Consider the following 5,406-nt stretch of genomic DNA (forward strand, 5'->3'; position numbering starts at 1 on the left):
TTGTATAATTGCACTATCCGAATCAATTTATGCACCTCGATTAATTTACGAGATAATTACTACTCTCTTCATTCATTTTTACTTGTCATATTTAAATTTTACACGTTCATTAAAAAAAAAAAATCAGGTTATTTTACCACATTATCCCTATTAATCAATGTTTAGTACTCTAAGATTTGAAAAATAAGTAATTAATGTTAAGCATAATTCATGGGGAAAAACTCTCTTTTCTTGATTTGTTAAAAGTGACAAATAAAAGTGAAATTTATTTTCAAAATACTCTAGTGGACAAGTAAATATGAACAAAAAAAAAAAAGGTATCTTTCATTCAATACAAATATCGAGTAACTATATTCACTAAGATTTAAAATCATCTAATATTTTGTATTGTTAAAATTTAAATATAAGACATTCTCAATCCACTAAAGAAATTTGTTTTTTCTTTAAATAAGATATGTTGGTGCACAACTAGATGACTACCCTACTATACCTGAAATATTCTTCCTCCTAATCCCTATTTTGAATTCTTATTCAAGGGAAATTGAATTTAGAAGGTTATCTTAATTAATCCAATTAATCTTAAACATATTTTACCAAAAAAAATAAATTGTTTGGTTGTTGAATTTATTGAAAGCACTAAAGATATAAGTGTAGGTATAGCCTTGTGAACCTCACAAGTCACATAGGAGTAGTTTGGAATGTATATATAAATTTGTGGATAAAAAAATTTGTTTGTATTCGATATTTATATTAATTTTATTTATTCACAATAACTTATTCGGGAAAGAGGGTTGATATTCTCTTAAAAAGAAACTAAATCAATTAAGTTGGTTTTTCAAATGTTAGAATTAAATCAAATTTTGTTAGTTTTATTAAAAGTATATATAATCGTATTACGTTAGACAATTATTAGGTTGACTATATTCCAATATTAACAGTATTAAATCAATTACTCTTTACACTCTGTTTGGATCATTGTTACCCATTGTTTCATAATGTATTGTATTGTATTGTACTCTATTGTATTGTATTGTATGGTAGGTACAATGTTTGGTTAGACTGTATTGTTTGTTATTGTTTAATAACATTTTAATTGTTTGGTTTGATTGTATCGTATTGTATTGTAATTTATAAATTTACTAAAATATCCTTAATTATTCTAGGGTAGGAGGTTTGACTAGAATTAAATAATATAAGGTAAAGGGTAAAATAATATTTTGAAATAGTATGTAAATACATAATTAGAAAAAGAAATTAAGTAACAATGGAAACACACCAAATCGGTTGTTCCCTAAAATAGGAGTTTTCATTGTTACGTAACAACGAAATTTAACAATACAATACAATATATTTTAAGTAACAATCAAAACAAACATTGTAGGTATAGTAATGATACAATACAATACAATGGGTAACAATGATCCAAACAAAGTGTTAAGGAAAGAAAAAAAAAAGCATATACATGTGATGAAGTTATGCATGTATAGCTACTCTGTAAACTGACCCCAAAAAGTTAAAATATACGTACTGCTCATTCAACTCCCTACGGAGGAAGTTGTAAAAAAAGTGATCGAAAGTCATATCACTAAAATATTTATGGGCTTACACACATGAAAAACTGAGGCAATCGTCTAATTCCTATAAATTGGCCCCTAAATGTCCAAAATGGACTTTAAGGTTTCAGCCCAACTGGTAAGGCTTAAATGAACCTCAAGAAAAGATTAAGCCCATTGGGCTAAGAAGAATGTTGAAGTCCACAAAAAAAGGAACAATTTCCTCTTTTTGGATCTGCCAAAGAACAACATGCCATTACGAACATCGGATTAAATAAGAATTAGGATGGATTTGGCTCTAATATTATGTTAACAAATGGAAATTTGGCTTAACTCGACTATAAGAGGTAGCTCATGAGATTATTGTTCAAGATTATATGAGTTGAAATGCCAATCCCATAAATGATGTGGAACTCAATATTACACATGTCTAGGGACTAGACATCTAGAGCATTGTTAGTATGGGGTTACTATCAAATTAAAACTGAGATGAGTCTGACTATGCTCCATATTAAGAAATGGACATTGAGTCCAAGTATGATGTGAGAATTGTTTAAGATCATATGAGGTATCCAAATATTCATCCCCAAATGATGTGAGATTCAACATTGAGAAATAATTATAACTTACATTGTTCTTAACTAGCTCAAATAGTATTTGAATGGAAAACAAAAAAAATAAATTATATTTTAATTTGTGGCAATTATATTGACTATTTATGTTTTTCTGGGTGGTGATTGCCAGAAGTGATCTAGGAGTGAGTTTTGTAGACAAGTTGCAGCCTACAATTCGAAGAGAGAATAAATTATTGGGGTTAGCTCACCGTCAAATGAACACAATCCTTTGTCCTGTCATTATAACATATGTCAACCGTGACAAAAAAATGCATGATGACTTGACATCATCCTCACTTTTCTTTAGGTTATTGCTGATAATTCGGTCAGAATCCCAAATTTAGTTGTGGGACCTAATCAATACTCTACGACATGTACTAACTACAATCTCTCCTATCTTTCAAGAGAATTTATATCATATATCTCAAGTAAATTTATTAAACTCGTTTCATTCACCTCAAAGAACATATATAATATTATATTTCTTCAAAATCCACTTTACTCTAAATCTTGAATTCATGGACCAGTTGTTGTTTGATCATAACAAATGCAAGGACATAAGGCAAAGCATTTAAGGTGAAAATACAGCACTTGAGAGAGGGAGATAAGGTATAATTAAATGTGTCACATGCTTGTCTAAAGTTGTTGGTAAAATTCATTATGAAAAAAAGCCCACTCTTTCTCTTTACTTTCTTCATCATTTAGGTTTCAAGAATACCTCTCCTCTCATTACATTGAATATTATGTGTTCTCCCCACTTTTTTGTTAATGTGTGTTCTTTACTATTGCACTTCTTTTACTGTTCTTGATTTACTTTTTGTTTGTCATAAGTTCGATTTCCACCCTTGAAGTTGTAATATTGATGATGTTAATGTTTTTGAGTGCCCCCCTTGGTACATATTTTTTTTTCATTCAGTGTAACAATATGAGATATATACTATAAGTAATGGGGATAGTATACTTTTACAGTAACTAGTTTTTAGATATACGTGTTATACATGTATATCAAATCATGTATATATGATGTATTTAAGATCAATCAACAAAGAATAATTGGAAAATAATTTGTAAACGTTTCTTACAAAGGCCCCTTACAGAAAAAATTGATGTATGTCAAATTTAATCATGAACAAACTTTAGCGTACTTCACATTCCACTGAACTTTGAACCACTCAATGGTTACAAATCACACATAAGTTTTTTAAGAAGAGAAGAGTAGAAACTTATAAAATTTGTAGTTTTTAAATGAGAAGAAATTCCTCGATTTATAGGCAACAAAGGCTAGTATGAATAGGTCTTTGTTGTGCCTTATCAGAAAGTCACGACTTTTCAGAAAAGTCACCCTTCGAAAAAAATCACAATCTTTCAATGTGAAAAAGTGTCTGCTATAGATATATAGATATACATTTTTGTTATATACAACTATACACATATTATACATAAAAAGTGTGTTTGGTATATACCAAAAAAAATAAAAAAATATGTCAAGAGAATAAATATGTAATATGCGATCATACAGTATTTTGATATCATCATGAATTTATTAATTTTTCATTTTACATAAGATTCTTTTTTCAAATTCATTAATTTTATATTTTTCCTTTTGAGAGATACCTTGGATTCTAGAATATGGAGTTAACAGACCAACAAATGAATTGTGTCCCAATTGAAAGAAAGAAAAAATAGAGTTTTGGGGTTTGTCTATGACTTTCTCAAACCTCAAGTGGCTAAGTGCACTTTCTCAAACCTTTAGGGTCTAATGAAAATAACACAAAACACAATATTTGTGGGGTGAATTGGATTTATTGTGTACTTATGTACGTGTATTGCAAGTTGAGCTGATAAGATTTGTGCATTATTTCATATCTTACTATATTTTAATGAAGAAAAATATTCTATAGCAAACAAAAATAGCTTAAAAAAGAAACAAAGTTGAAAAGGGGAACAATCAACGTCGCAGTTAACAACAACCGACGAGAGTTATGAGGGAGTGATAAATATATATATTTTTTTTATTAGAGATTTTCGAGTACAAGTGAAATTAATATATAGGGGGTATATTTTATATTTACAGTCACGGGTTTCTATCAATCACGTGACGAAAAGGAACCACATATAAATCAAAGAAATTAAACAAAAAATAAATTAGTATAAAGTAGTCACGGGTCATATTCCTAAAAAATAAATATAATTATTTATTCTCAACTTTCTTGGTTTTTTGACAATTGTTTCTTGTTAACTGAAGGTACAAGGAAGGAATATATAGCAGTGGTAAAATAATAGGCATAAATATTATATATTTGCAGATATAGTACTTATTAAGCATACGAAGATATATATTGTATTTTGCTATAATAAAGTTATTATATACGTATGGATATATTTTTTATGTGCATGGATATAATGTATTTCACTATTATTATGTGTGCATATATAGTAGTATATTTCATTATGTTTTGAAATCAAAATCCTGATATATTTTGTGGTTTAATAAACCAAGGCGCACATAATACTATTTATGTTCATATTTCAAATTTGATATCTTTAACTAAAGTTAAAAGAAATCCATATATTTGCTAGTACGATCCTTGTTGGTATTAATTAGTACTATATAATATAAGTAGTGAATAGATAAAAGTTAAATTTATGGAAAAAAGTAGAGTCAAAATTGTCTTTGCTTTGCTTGTCGTCAAAATTTTTGGGGAGGTGCTTCAATCATCATATTGTATTCTCTTTTTTGATTTATTATATTATTTACTTATATTACGTACCTTATTGTAGTAATTAATTATTATACTTTTTAAAGTATAAAAATACACTTCTTTTGTTTCACTGCATTTAGTAGATTCGTGTGACTTTAAACAATTTGGCTTAATGTACTTTCATTTCATTTTTGGGGTTAATTATAAGTTATTTGGTCAATTTCATACTTCAAAAATTATATTATTGCAGACAAATATCTCTTTAAATTAGAATGATTTTTGCTTATTTTAATTCCGTATTTTTTTAGATTATGTTTGAACTCAAAATTTGGTAGGGGAAGTTTAAGTTTTGTTTTATTATAAATATCATTTCACTTATGCGCAGAATTGAAAGTAAAAGATTTTAAACGAAATGATCACACTTTTTAATATGGTATAGGATCGGATTCGATGTAGGCCCTCAAGTAACTAGACAGTTTTCGGGGGGGGGGGGGGGGGGGGGGGGGGGGGGGGGGGGGGGGGGGGGGAAAAAAAATT

The sequence above is a fragment of the Solanum tuberosum genome, unplaced genomic scaffold (assembly GCF_000226075.1).
Source record: "Solanum tuberosum cultivar DM 1-3 516 R44 unplaced genomic scaffold, SolTub_3.0 scf00103, whole genome shotgun sequence".
NCBI classification, from domain to species: Eukaryota; Viridiplantae; Streptophyta; class Magnoliopsida; order Solanales; family Solanaceae; genus Solanum; species Solanum tuberosum.